Raw genomic sequence first — 15227 nt, 5'->3', positions numbered from 1 at the left:
CACATAAAAAACTGGCTGTATATCCTTTACAACTTGGGACTGAGCAAGGCTAAAATAGGAAGGGCCACTCAGGGCCCCCCAAAAGCCTTAGATGCACCCTCCAAAGTCTCTCCCAAAATTCCCCCCTCCCTTTAAAAAAATGGAATGACATATAATTAAATCAGGGCTCCTCAAACTTGGCAACTTTCAGACTTGTGGACTTCAACTCCCAGAATTCTCCAGCCAGCTAGAATCCTGGGAGTTGATGTCCACAAGGCTTATAGTTGCCAAGTTTGGAGACCTCTGAACTAAATGAAAGATTCATTCAACCTTTGGGGAGGAACTCTTATCAATGGCATTAACTGATTTAGGTTTATTTTTATGTGAATACAAATCGAATTTTACTTTGACCAGGACCTGGTTACTGCCCCTCTTAAGCACTGACTGCCCATGTTTGCTCCTTCCTAGCTATAAATATCCCTTCATCTCTTGTGTAGGTTTGTGTAGGTTTGACCTCAGGCTAACTGCAAAATGTTGATCCTTCGATTACTCCGAGAGATTGTAACGTGTCAGATAACATCTCTCCAGAATGCCGACCTGGGAATTTCTGCCCAAACCGGTAAATGAGTGAATGCCTTTGTTTTACCAAGCCCCTCCTATGGAAGTTTAAACCTCTGGAAATCAATGGGAGAGGAGGGACAGAAACCTACCTGACTGAACGCAGGTCACGTGTAATACTCAGAATTTCCATACAATCTAAGGCTTACTGTAGCTAAAATAAATTGGGGTTTCATAAAAGGCATTTGCGAAAATCAAAGATCTCATGCTAATATTTTCTATGGCACAGTTTTATAAAGCAATTGTCTCCCTAAATGCTTCTGGATGTGCTCATATGAACACTTCAGTGCACGAAACGTGAGCTTAACTATGATTTATTTTACCCTCATGAAAAAGCTTAAGCAGAAACTTCACATTTAGATAGACATTACTCTTCTAGGTGTTTTTCCTAATGTGGCAAAAAAGGTGAAACAGAATAAAACTGGCACTCAGATTCCCTGCAGGAATCTAGCTTGCTGCCTCTGGACAAAAACACCCACTGAGCTCTACTACTGCAGAAAAAAGGGAAGGGGAAGGGAACCCGAACTGGCAAAAGGCTCCACAAAGAAAAAGGAATACAGAAAAGTATTTCCTATCCCTACACTCTTCAAACTAAGGAACATACAACTCCCAACTATCTCCCATCAGCACAGGAGTCACAGTCCCAAGACAAAAAAAAATAGAGACTTCCAGGTAGAAGGACCCAATAGGCTCATACTTATGTGGTTGTCCACTATGACTCCTAGATCCCTCTCAGTTACTACTGTTGAGCCAGGTATGCCTCTTCTGTACCTGTGCCTTTGGTTTTAAATGCATGGCCTTACATTTCTAACCACTGACCTGCACCTCTTTGGACAGGGCCCAATGCTCAAGATCCTTCTGAATCCTGAGTCTGTCTGTCTGTCTGTCTGTCTGTCTATCTATCTATCTATCTATCTATCTATCTATCTATCTATCTATCTATCTATCTACCTATCTATCATCTATCCTATTAGCAATTCCTCCCAATTTGGTGTCATTTGCAAATTTGATGGCCTCCCCTTCTCTCCCTCATTTAGATCTGCTGTAGACTAGATTGGACAGCAATTTTTTTTGACCTCTGAGGTTTACCTCTGTCTGTTCATTATTCTTGGTAGTTATTTGTTCTTTCTGTGTTCAGTTTGGATACAAACTTCTGCTTTTACTAGGAGTTCCTCATCTTTTTGGTTGAGTCCCAGAATGACTAGCCTTGTCTCTTCTAGTAATCCAATTAGTTTACATTTAGTGCAAGTATAGTTTGAGTGTTCTGTGAGCATGAAACATACACAGCAGTAGTTTGCATCTGCATTGGGTAGCTTAGGATGGAGCAGGTAAAAGATAGAGGCGCCCTTAAATCAAGATTATTTTCAGGAGATGTTATGAACACATCCATGCAGTTTTGTTGGCAACAGCACAGAAGGGTTATTGTCGCTGCCTTCTTCCAGAGAAGTTTATTTTTTCAAAGAATCTTAAAAATGTTGAGTTGGAAAGATCATTTACCCTTTGAAGTAGGGTAGAAAAACCTATTCATCTTTAAAAAGATGCTGTCGAGCCTCTTCTTCAAAACTTCCAAGAGATAGACAACGCACATCTTCTTGCCTAAAAAATAACCCCTTCCCTTTTGGGAAGAACATATCAGGGAATTTTTAATTTCCCAATCAACCTTATGGCTTTAGGATTTCCTGGTGGAGTCCCATTCCAGGATTGATCCGGTGTGACCCTGAATAGCTTTTTCAAGGTCAGGTAAGGTCAATGAGGATGCTGCTACTTGATGTGACAGTGAGAGAAGAAAGGATATTACAATACGGGTGACTTTCTGGGTGTGTTAGAACATAAGTGCATGGAAACAGTGGGAAGACAAGGCTAAGGACTATTCTGGAAGATCAATGAGACTCCTACAGGGGTGCTGAGCAATTCTGAGCATACGCTACGGTTAGGGAGGAGACAACTAAGGCATGAAGCTAGGAATTTTTTTCAAAGGCTATTGCATCAATACTATAGAGAGAAGACAATTCTGTTGCCATAGTCCCCATAAATCTGAAGGTTTACTGGTTGAGAAAACAGGCCTTGTACCAACTAACATTAAGTATTAATAAAGGAGAATATTTATAGCTCAGAGTTGACATGAGGGGTCCTTGGTTCTATCTAAGAGTGCTTGTTTTCTTGCAGATGTTTCATTACCCAAACTAGGTAACATCATCAACACTGGAATAGCCAGCACCCTAGAAGATAGGCTCAAAATCCAGATGGATCTTGACAGACTGGAACACTGGGACCTATCTAACAAAATGAAATTCAATGCAGAGAAAACTAAAGTCTTACACTTAGGCAAGAAAACCAAAAGTACATATATAGACTGAGTGAAACCAGGTTTAATAGCAGTAACTGTGAGAGGGATCTTGGACAACCAGCTAAATATGAGTCAACAGTATGCGGCAGCAGCCAGAAAAGCCAATGCAATCCTAAATTGCATTAACCAACAATCAAGATAAAGTGAGGTATTAATACCTCTCTATAAAGCCTTAGTAAGACCACATCTAGAGTACTACATCCAGTTTTGGTCACCACGCTATAAAAAAGATGTTGAGACTCTAGAAAAAATGCAGAGAAGAGCAACCAGGATGATGAGGGGACTGGAGACTAAAACATACGATGAACAGTTGCAGGAACTGGGCCTGGCTAGTCTAGGGAAGAGAAGGACCAGGGGAGACAGGAGAGCAGTGTTCCAATATCTGAGGGGCTGCCACAGAGAGGAAAGGGTCAAGCTATTTTCCAAGGCACTCGAAGGCCAGACAAGGAATAATGGATGGAAACTGATCAAGGTGAGATTCAACCTAGAAATTTTCTGACAGTGAGAACAATCAATCAGTGGAACTGAAGTTGCCTTCAGATGTGGGAGCTTCATCACTGGAAGCTTTCAAGAGACTGGACTGCCATCTGTCACAAATGGTGTAGGGTTTTCCTGCTTGGGGGGGGTTGGACTAGATGACCTACAAGGTCCCTTCCAACTCTCTTAATCTGTTAATCTGTTCTGCAATGTACAAGCAAATGAATGAAACCATTCATTGCTCCAGTGTTGTACAGAAATTGCTATCAATAAATTTTTCCTTATATTTATCAATGAAAGCTAGGTAGCTGCGGCTGTTACTTATGGTCCTACTTTCTGTGGAGTTCCTGTATTCACCATCTTCCTTGTGGTTTCTTTTTTGTCTGTCTCTCTCTTAAGTCTTCCCTTCTCCAGACTGAACACCTCCAGTTCCTACAGCCTGCCCTCACACAATGTACCTTCAAGTCCCTGTAATTGGCATATTTATTGATTGATTGATTGATTGATTGATTGATTTGATTTGATTTGTCAATCGCTTACAAGATAATAAGGATAAGTATATACATAGTTATGAATAAATGAAATGAATACATATAAGAAAAAATAAAAGAAATAGGACAGGGACGGTAGGCACGTTGGGGTGCTTATGCACGCCCCCTACAGACCTCTTAGGAAAGGGGTGAGATGAATAGTAGACAGTCTAAGGTTAAAGTTTTTGGGGTTTGGGGAAGAAACCACAGAGTCAGGTAGAATATTCCAGGCATTGACTACTCTGTTGCTGAAGTCGTATTTCCTGCAATCAAGTTTGGTGCGGTTAACCTTGAGTTTGTATCTATTGTGTGCTCTTGTATTGTTATGGTTGAAGCTGAAGTATTCATTGACAGGTAGGACATTGCAACTTATGATTTTATATACCATAGTTATATCAGACCGAAGACGGCGTAATTCAAGGTTTTCTAGGTCTAGAATTTCAAGTCTGGTGGCATAAGGTATTCTGCAATGAGTAGAGGAGTAGAGAACTCTTCTTGTGAAATATTTCTGGACTTTCTCAACTGTGTTAATACCAGATACGTAATGTGGGTTCCAGACTGATGAGCTGTATTCGAGTATTGATCTAGCAAATGTTTTGTATGCCCTAGTTAGTAGCATGATATTAACATATTGTTGCCCTCCTCTCCATCCAACAAGTCTTTACTCATCAACTCTTTGACAAAGATGTAGTCCTGGCTCACCATAAACAAGGGATGCAAGAAGACTATCAGCACAAGTAACTAGACCAGACCAGGAAATCGCAGGAAGGTTAAAACTACCTTTATTGATGTTCCAAAGGAGATTTTCTTTTCCTCAAAAGGCAACTCAACTGTTAGTTCTTGGAAGAAGCTTCCTGAATGAGAAGTGAACATTTTCAAAGAAGGCACCAAGAATGTCCAGTTGCCTTTTGGGGGGGGGAACCCCTTTGGGACAACCATGACTTGGATGATTGAAAATCACCATAGATATTGACCTTTATTGATATCATCTCACAAGTTTGATTGTGCTTTATCTCCTCCTCCTCCTATTTCAGTGAACAGAACAAAATAACACAGTTGAAAAGGACCCTAGAGGTCTCCTAGTCCAACCCCCTGCACAAGCATAAGATCCTATTCCAATCCAGACAAGTGGCTGTCCAGTCTCTTCTTGAAAACCTCCAGTGATGGAGCACTACAACTTCTGGAGGCAAAGCAGTTCCACTGGGTGATTGTCCTGTCGGGAAATTTCTCCTTAGTTCTAAGGTTGCTTCTCTCTGTCCAAGTCACTTCCAGATGTTATCTTGTTGCTCGGGTCCTAAAAATATTTCAAGTCCTCTTGCCTAGGAAGTTGCTGCATGTTTCTACCATGGTCATCTTCCTTAACTCTCTACAAGGATGGATTCAAGGAGAAAAGGGTAGGACATGCTACGGGTGTAGGTACTTGCTGGTACTTTGCCTGGCAGAGTCCTCCGGCAATCAATATCCAAAGAGATTCTTTTCGCTAGCAACACAAAAAACTCAAAACCGATAGTTGCTTTTGCTCAAATGGATATTTAAAGAGAATAAATTTATGATCCTTGGCAGGCAGCAACAGAGTAGAACTTTTGTTAATCTTTAGGGGCAGAGACAAAGCTTCTACTGTCACACCTACCCCGATTTCTCTCTCCAAATAAATAGGAACTGATGACCACCTTTTGAAAATCTGACTGCATTGTGGATGGAACCCACCCCCCACCCCGCTGAAGCATCTGGCAACACCTCCATGGTCTCTCTGGGTTCAGATGAAAGGGGGGGCCTGATGGATTGAAGTGTTTCCTAGCTCTCCCTTTGGCAAGATTGTCAAAAAAACCAGAAAGGGGCTGTAAACAACAATAACAAATCAGCCTCTGTGTTCTGACTGCATCAGAAGCCCAGATTTCAAGGGGTTTCATTCGCTCTCACCTGAAGCTCGAAGCCAAACACGGAAAAACCTCTTCAAATATGCTGGGCTGCATCTGGCTTTTCTGCCACACACACACAAAAATATCTGCTTTTGCAGCACCAACTGATTTGGGATCATTCACACCCATCCATCCACTCTCCCAAAACAATCCCCCAACCCCCAAAGAAGGCCAGGAGAGCACTGAAGATTACAAGTCTTATACACAATCTCTCTTTATGAAGGGCCAACTTCTATCTCGGATAGTTATCCAGAGGAACAAATTGCTTCCTTAGATGCAGGTACTCCGAGAAGGAGCGACAGAATGACAAAGAAATCCCAGACTGGAACTTGACAAAGAATTCTATCATACAGGCCTCTTCTTAATCATAGTTTACATACATACATACATACATACATACATACATACATACATACATACATACATAAAATGTGCACATACACACACACATATATTATACACACACATTATGTATGTACACCACACACACACACACACTATACATGCGTATACATGCATCCATGCATATATACACATCCATGCATACACACACACACACACACACACACACTGGTAGTCCCTGACTTACAACAGAGCTGGGGGCCACTTATGAACCGAACCCGAAGTTGCAATGGCTGCCCCCCCTGGTTATGGGAGCAAACTTTGAGCAATGGTCAAATGGGACACAATACAGAATGTGATGCACTTTTTGATGGTGTTGCCAAAAACCGGCATTTACTCCCAGTTTTTGGCAAGACTGTGCCCATCATTGGTTTTCTTAACAACTGCCATGTCCACAGTGGCTGCTTTACAATCACTGTGTTCGCTTAGAAACAGCCACAAAGAAGGTCATAAAATCGGATCAGTCCCATGACCATTCCATTTCACATCATGACTTACAACCTTGATGGGCAGGTTCTACTAGGGGTAAGCAAAGGCCTAACTATGGTGTACACAAACAGACACACGCACACATGTACAGTGTTTGCATAGTGTGTGTGTGTGTGTGTAAAAGATGTATTTTAATTCTGCCTTGCGTATCCATTAGATAGAAAGACAAGTATAATTTAATGAAAGAAATGTCTGCTCTTAGCTCAGATTTTATTTTCAAGTATTTATCCATGTATTTATAAATGTGTATTTATAACTGACTGATTTCTGGTAGTTAAGCAATCATATACAAGATGACTATGAATACAGGTTTTCTTTAGCAATGTATGAAGATGATACTTTGTTTCTGAAAGCCATTGAAATTAGTAAACATCACTGCTTGTGATGCCAACAAAGCTCTTGGTTAATTCACACTTGAGTAAAACAGTTTTCCCTTCCTGGGGTTATTCAACTTTGAATGGGTGGCCTTAAATTCTGGATCAGTGTTTTTCACTTTTAAGATGGGTGGACTTCAACTCCCTTAATTCCACAGCCAGCATGATCCACATGGTGAAAAATCTCTCTCCACATTTCTCTAGGTCATGCATGGTTTTACAGGTCTCTATGCCTGCCCACTTTCACTGAACCTAAAAAGCCCTTTTGATGGATCCCACTAAGTTCCTCCATTACTCAGGTCACCCTTTCTTCACCTCTTCCTGTCTAAAACGTCCACCTCGAGGTGAGCTGACCATAGCTGCACACAGTATTCCAAAAAATAAAGATAAAACAAATTATTACACCAGCAGGTTTATTTTCCAATTAAAATTCAACATCATTCTTGGGTTTCAGGAAGTTATTAATTTAAAAGCGGAGACGGGGATGATCATAAAGAGACAGAAGCTGCTCCAAGGTGATGAAAACCACCATCAAGCCAACTGCTAACATTCCCCTGCTGGGCAAGGTGCTTCACTTGGAGAGGAAATAAAGGTTCTAGATCAGGGGTGTCCAACCTTGGCCACTTTAAGACTTGTGGACTTCAACTCCCAGAATTCCTCAGCCAGCAAAGCTGGCTGAGGAATTCTGGGAGTTGAAGTCCACAAGTCTTAAAGTGGCCAAGGTTGGACACCCCTGTTCTAGATCTATTTCCAGGTCAGATGTTAGAACAAAAACGATCTTGCTCACCCTGCCGAAACAGAGACAGCCCCACCGATTTTCTTGCACTTTTTAGTGGTTTTTTGATGCCATCAGTCATAGCATCCTTTGAGAAACTATGGCTGGGAAGTGAGCTCTGCTTCTACTGAGGGGACCAAATCCCCCCAAAAATGCCTCGTTTTTACTGTCCTGACCCAATGATGCTCCAAGCTTCATCCCCTGTGCTTATCAGGCTGACTGCCCATGTACCCAACACCATTGGGAGGTGTTACTCAGGAAGCACTGGCTGAAGTATCACCACTGTGAAGATGAAGCCCACATCTAGCTCTTTTGGACTTAGACAGGCATGACCGTTGATGATGCGAACCAATGCCTGAATGAAGTCTACTAGACTTCAACAGAAACTCAATCCTGTTGAGCTACAAATGGCAAATATGGGCAGTTCCTCTGCTCTTAGTTGGAGTTTCCCTATTCTGGAAGAGATTGTACTGGCCCAAGGTCAGAGATTGGGTCCATAGTTCCTTCTGGGCTCCCTGGAGACCCATGTACCCTCAATAGCTCAGACTGCTTCCTATCAGCATGAACATATATTGCAGCTTATGATCCTCCCTGGATAAGGATAAACTTGGGAAATTCTTCCTTCAGCTCTTAAGGCCAGGTGAAGAAGCAGAGATGCTTGCATGGATCTTAGCAATGCCCTTTATTGTAGAGCAGGGTCTCCAACCTTGGCCACTTTAAGACTTGCAGACTTGAACTCCCAGAATTCTGGGAGTTGAAGTCCACAAGTCTTAAAGTGGCCAAGGATGGAGATCCCTGTTGTAGAGGATTGTAACAGAAACTTGAAAGCCAGTCCAAATACTTCAAGGAAGGGCTCTTCTGCAGAGGACAAAGGAATGGCCTTGAAGGAAGGCTGTAGATGCTACCAAGACAAGTCCCAACAGCCCGAGTTGGTTGAGCCAAGAAAATAGCCTAAGAAAATATCTCAGAGGAGCCCTTTTCTGTCCCAATAAAAGTAGCCCTGATCTATGTGGCATTGGTTTCTTAGTCTGGTTCAAGTCTCTTTCCCAGGTTTTCCACTGTCCCAGGGATGAATCAATCAATCAAACGTTTATTGTCAATGCACAACATGTGTACAATGAAACTGAGTAACTCTTTCATTGAATCATACCATGGAGGTCTTCTAATCCTTGGACAGGAGAACTTATACCAACTGGGACAAATGATGGCCCAATCTTTTCTTGAAGACCTCCATCACTGGGTGGAGTACCCACAACACAACTCTGGGAGGCAAGCTATTAATTGTTCTGTCAGGAAATTCCTCCTAGTTGCAGGTTGCATCTCTCTTGAACAAGCTTCCCACCCATTGCTTCTTGACCTTTCCCCCTTCCTTCTCAAGGCCGGGATTGAATTCTCTACCTCCCCCACTGCCTTCTTATGTGGACGCTGAGATCTTCCTCAGAGACCCTGGTCCCTTCCAGGCCCCCTCCCCCCCCTCGTCCTCAAAGAAGTCCATGAGATGCATAAAGAAGCAGGGCCTTTTCAGTAGTGGGGCCTCGTCCACAGGACGCCCGCCCTAAGATTTCCACCTGGCACTGACCTCCATGCTTCTTCTCCCCAGAGGCCATTTCAGAACAGCCGGTTTTGGAGCAACATTCCAACTCCCTCCGTCTCAATCACATTACTTTTAATTCTTAATCTTTGGGGGTAATGCTGTTGCTGTTGTCTTTATGCTGCATTATTTTTTTATTGTTTATTATTCAACTTTAGTGCTGTTTTTGAGGCATTTTTATTCCATACTATTTACATTAGATTGTACTGTATTTTAAAATGCATGTAAATTGTCCAGGGGGCTATTATTGATGGGCAGCTTTCAAAACCAATAAATCAATAAGCAACCAACCAACCAACTAACTGTCCTAATGATTCCTAGCACAGAATTTACCCATTATTATTATTTTTAAAAAGCAAACCCTGTAGCTCCTAATTGGGTTGGCATTCTGCACAGAAGCCAAAAACAGGCGGGGTCTCTGGATAGGGAAGTAGCCCTGGCTGGGTGTTGCTCCCCCTCCCTCTCAGAGGTTCCCAATCAAAGGCCATTGTGAGGCTCTCCCACCTTTCAGCTCTTAACAGAATTTTTCCTCTGGCATGAAATAAAAAGGAGGAGAGGGAAGAGGGAACTCAAGAATTGCTTTAGCAAACAACACATGCACACCCTCGCCCAAAATTTTCTGAGTGAGGCAGGGCAACAGCAGAAGAAAACTCTCACTGGGAAAAGAATCAAAAGGAGATTTCCATTTTCTAGCATATAAATCTGTCTGTCTGTGTGTGTGTGTGTGTGTGTGTGTGAGAGAGAGAGAGAGAGAGAGAGACTATACATTAGATTGTACTGTATTTATACACACACACACACACACACATACAGAGAGAGAGAGGGAGGGGGAGAGGGAGAGAGAGAGAGAGAGACTATACATTAGATTGTACTGTATTTATACACACACACACACACACACACACATACAGAGAGAGAGAGGGAGGGGGAGAGGGAGAGAGAGAGAGAGACTATACATTAGATTGTACTGTATTTACACACACACACACACACACACACAGAGAGAGAGGGAGAGAGAGAGAGAGAGAGACTATACATTAGATTGTACTGTATTTACACACACACACACACACACACATACAGAGAGAGAGGGGAGGGGAGGAGAGAGAGAGAGACTATACATTAGATTGTACTGTATTTACACACACACAGAGAGAGAGGGGGAGAGAGAGAGAGAGAGAGAGTCACCTAGTGGCTTTCATGTCTAAAGTGGGACTAGAACTCCCCATCTCCTGGTTTCTAGCGTGGTGCTTTAACTAATAGACAGAATTATCTCTCTACAGCATGAGAAAAGGTGGCAGAGCTGGCCCAGGCCAGTGAGGGTGGCAGGGGGACTTCGGAGTCTGAACTCCGGGGCAGCTTGTCCCCTGAATGCCACAGTCTCCAAAACAAGCATATAAAGAGATGCCACTTTGTGTGTCCCCTTGCAAAGGAAGAATGAAGAACAGGACCAGTGGGACTCTCGCCATCAATTCCCAAGCCTATTTCCAAGCAAACCCTTTCATAGCCCTTCTTTGCCCTCTTCCGATCGGCCCACAGAGCTTTGTCACCATGGGAGTCCTCCCAAAACCCGGACCGAGCATTGGGGAGGACAAGATACCCTAAGAAGGAATTAAAGCATGTAAGCCAAGTTTATTCATTTGCAGGGATGGAACGGAGCACTGGTGCATAGCAGATGTACTCACTGAACAGGTTGATTTAACAGGCATGTTGCATGCCAAATCTTACCCATGCGTTTGCATAATTGCTGCAGCCTGTTCTTTTGACAAATATTTATTTTTTAAAAAACACGGAGGATTGAGCTGCCTGCCGTGCCCCTATACATCAACAGATTTAGTAAGGGAAGGGGATGTTCTCTGCTTTGATTGGACCTGCAGCATGCCAGGCGCTTGTAGAATCCTAGGGGGGGGAGGGGACTCTGAGGTCATCAAGCCCTACCCCCTTGGCACAAGAAGCCAAATTAAAACAACTCTATTATTCTATTCTGTTATTCTTGCTATTATCACATGCATCCATATCCCATTAAGCCCAAAGAAAGTCTGGAATGGTATAGGATCTCCTGCCATAGGCAGGGGGTTGGACTAGAAGATCTCCAAGGTCCCTTCCAACCCTATTATTCTACGTCCTATGAGCTGTCTCTGCAAAATGATTCTCCTTGGACATACATAGAGAAGGGCAACCTGTTTTTTGTTTGGCCACCAATGCCACTGATCTCAGGAAATAGTTCAACAGTGCTAACTTTAGTTTTTCTCCTCCAGAGTAAACATACTCATCAGATCCTTCCATCTCTCTTCCTCCTCCTTACCCTTCTCGACCTATACTAGGTTGCCGGGAGTCATCCTAAGTGGTGATAACCAGCAAACAGCACATAACAATCAAATCACGGCTGGCTCATGCTTGAAAGCCTTCGAATTTCCACCAATGGCCTCGTGAAGTTCACAACTCTGCCCTGTGCCTGCTTTGCCATTGGCTGTCCCTCCACTGGCAGCCTCTACCCTTCCATTGTTCTGGCAGCTCTGATGTCCCAGAAGGGCAGCACCTGGCTTGGCCAACCAAATATTCCAGAGGCCACTGACATTCCTACAGGCACATCCAACCAATGACTTTTAAAAATCAGGTGGACTGGGCTTGCTGAATTAGGCCAGATCAATCAATTAGGGTTTTCTTCTTCTTTTTAAACAAAAAGAGGAGAGGGAGGGAAGGAGGGAAGAGAGAGAGAGAGAGAGAGAGAGAGAGAGAGAGAAGGTTGTGCCTTATAAAAATTTGATCTGATATTTCACGCACATTCCTGCTCCCAATTCCTTGGATGCAACAGAATACAAGATCTAAATAAAAGGGGAGGCTTATGTAATGCGGCACATATAGTTATGTACAATCTCTTTCCTAGCATCCATTTCCCCCCACCCCCCAAGGGCTACTGAGCAGCCACGCTTCTCAAACGGTATCAGCAACTATCTCCCTGATTCAAATGCCAGGAAGGAAAGTCAGCCGGTCCTTTGGCCAATAAAAACACTAACGCCAAGAGGCGGCCAGTCCCTCCTGCGCGCACACACACAGGCCTTGAGATTCCATCCACGTAGCTCCCCAGGCACAGAAGGCAAGAAGACTTTCCTGGAAGACTTCCCCTTCCCCAACACCCTTCAGGGGCCTCCCATCTTGGCAACTTCAAGACTTGTGGACCTTCAACTCCCGGAGATCCTCAGCCAGAGTTGAAGTCCACAAGTCTTGAAGTTGCCAAGGTTAGAGACCCTGCCCTAAGTGGAGCTCTGCAACGTAGCTCCCCACTTCTGCACCCCGCATCTAAGCTGCTTGGCTTGGAGGCTCTTCTGGCCACGTGCATCCATGCTCGGAAGGCAGCTCCACCCCAGTGATGAACCTGGGTGGAGGGAAAGGGCCACCTCAATCCTTTCAGGAGGAAGAGCTGAAAGTGAGGAGTCAACCTAAGGGCTTCCCTCCCAGACTGGAAGAAGTCCACCTACTTTCAGAAGGCCGCCGCCGGTTCAATCTCTCACATCTCCAGACAGAGCTAGAAAAACACCTGCTTGAAACCGGGGCTGAGTTTATTATTGCCAGTTTCCCCGTCTTCTGCTATTTCTCCCTTCTGCTCCTTCCCGCGGAGCCGACTTGCTCCATCATTTCCAGCAAAAGCACGAGGCTCCCCAAGGCTCCCATCTGCCTTCTCGGAGTCTGCTTTAATGCACCACCATCAGATTCTCCCCCACCCATGAGTAGTACTTTTAGCATTGATTTGATTTGTCCATCGCTTACAAGATAAGAATAAACACAGTTTTGAATACATGAGACAGATACTTATGAGAAACATATGACACAGGCGAGGTCACAGAAGCGACTTTGCACTTGTTGCTGCCCCCTCCCCGAATGAATGTGTGGCCTGTCAACCTCCCCACAGGCCACAGGTTCCCCTCTGCCAGGCCCAAGGGGAGTGAGGCCTCTGGGGCTGGGAAGGCCGGGAAGAGGCCCAAAGCCAAGAGCCCCATTTTCGAATGGCTTCCTGGGCAGATGGTGAAGGAGACGCCAAGCTGGGCATTTGCCTCCTTCTCTCCCCCGGATTGAGCCTCAAAGCCCCGGCCACTTTGGCTTGATGAGCCGGCTTGATCCGGGAAGGGGTTAATGGGGGGGGGCTTTTATCAGGGCTCGGCTGCTCCCTTCTTCCCTCACGAAGTTCTTCCCTCACGGCCCCCTTCGGAGCTGCGCGGCTTCAGGGAGAGGAAAGCGAGCGAGCAACTGCTCGGCCTGAGGAAGAAGAATGAAAAGGCCGCCAGGAGGGATCGCTGCGCCCGACAACAAAACCCGCCGCATCGGGGCCAAGCAACGCCGCTTCAGAGTCGGACGGAGCCCGGCCCCTTCCATGCCTCCGCGCAGGCGGCGGGAGCGGCCCGGGCTCCGCCACTAAGCGCATCCCAGCATCCCAGGGCTCTTCTCCGCCACCGGCGGGGACCTCGGGCCGCCTCCCGCCGCTTTCCGCATTGAACTTCGGAGCCGCCCGGGCGAGGGCAGCATCCAGGCCCCGCTGCATCCCCCCAGCGGCCAGCCCAGCCCCGGCCGCCGCCGCCGCCGCCTCGCGAGCCCGCCTGCCCGCCTCGCCTGAGCTCCCGGCCAGTCTCCCCGGGGACCGCGCGCGAAAGGACGGCCGCCCGGAGAGGCCGGCGGGCAAGGCCGGTTGCCGAGGCTGGGCGTCCAACAAAGGGGCCGGCTGGGGGCTCCCTCCCCTCCCCCTTGGGCAGGTTTACAAAGAAAAGGCTGGAACTTCCAGCCCCGCGCGCCCCGCAGCCCCCGCCTCGCTCCCCGACCCCCCGGCCTGGGCTGCCCGCGACCCCCGACGCCCGCCCCGGCTCCCGCGGCTGCGGCCAGAGAGGGAGGCGAGCCGGGGCTGAGCCGCCGCCAACGGTCCCCGCCCGCCTCGCGCCCCCCACCGCCCGGAAGCTCGGCAGCCGCCGGGCCTCGCCTGCCGCCGACGCCAGCGACCGGGGACCGCCAGGCTGCGCCGCCCGCATCGCCCCTCCGCCCGCCGGCCTCCCCGCCCGCCTCTGCTGCAGCCGCAGCTCGCCCGGAGAAAACGCCGCCGCCGCCGCCGCCTCCCCGGCTGGCACAAAAGGCCCCCGCCCGGCCCTCCCCGCCCGAGGCTTACCTTGCGGCGCGGCCGGTGCGGGCAGGGCTGCGGGCGGCGAGGCAGGGCAGCGGCTACTGCGGCACTGGCTCCTCAGGCGGCGGCGGCGGCGGCGGCGGCTCCTCCATGCGCCCTGCGCTCCAGCGCGTGCAGGTGGACGCGCCTGCCTCTGCCCCGCGCCTCCGCCTCCGCCTCCTTCGCCGCCGCCGCCTCCGCCTCCACGGCCGGGAGGGGCCAAGGATGGAGAGGCGGACGGAGCAGCCGCCGCCGGAGCCGCAGCTCGCCCGCCCCGGCCCCGCGCAGCGCCGCTCGGGCGGGCAGCAGGGAGGGAGGGGGCGCGCCCGACCCCCCCCCGCCCCTCCTCCTCCTCCTCCCGCGCGGCGCCGCCGCCTCCTCCAGCCCCGGCCTGCCTGCGCCCATCCAGAAGGGCCGCGGCGCTGCCGACGCCGCCCCTCCGCTTGGCGGGCGGGCGTTTCCCCAGGGCCGGCGCGGGGAGCGGCGCTGCCACCTGCCCTGGGAAGGAAGGCAAGAAGGACGCGGAGTCTCCGGCCGGGCCGCCTCGAGCGCCGAAGCGGGCGGCGGGGGAGGGAGGCGCGAG

General features: G+C 47.6%; 1 protein-coding gene across 1 annotated transcript in view; it reads right to left on the bottom strand.

Moving 5' to 3' along the window:
* The window catches only part of NEXMIF (neurite extension and migration factor), a 409722-nt gene extending 394879 nt beyond the window's left edge, over nt 1–14843 (bottom strand). Inside the window, exon 1 of the mRNA XM_087971974.1 lies at nt 14651–14843. The gene's annotated coding sequence lies outside the window, so the exon portion shown is untranslated. The remainder of the gene's footprint in view (nt 1–14650) is intronic.
* Between the last annotated feature and the right edge of the window lie 384 nt (nt 14844–15227).

The sequence above is a fragment of the Notechis scutatus genome, chromosome 10 (genome assembly GCF_049901735.1).
Source record: "Notechis scutatus isolate UNSWTSFEM ecotype Mainland chromosome 10, rNotScu1.2, whole genome shotgun sequence".
NCBI lineage: Eukaryota > Metazoa > Chordata > Lepidosauria > Squamata > Elapidae > Notechis > Notechis scutatus.
Note: the sequence above shows the minus strand (reverse complement) of the source record. Positions and strands in the feature narration are given on the sequence as shown.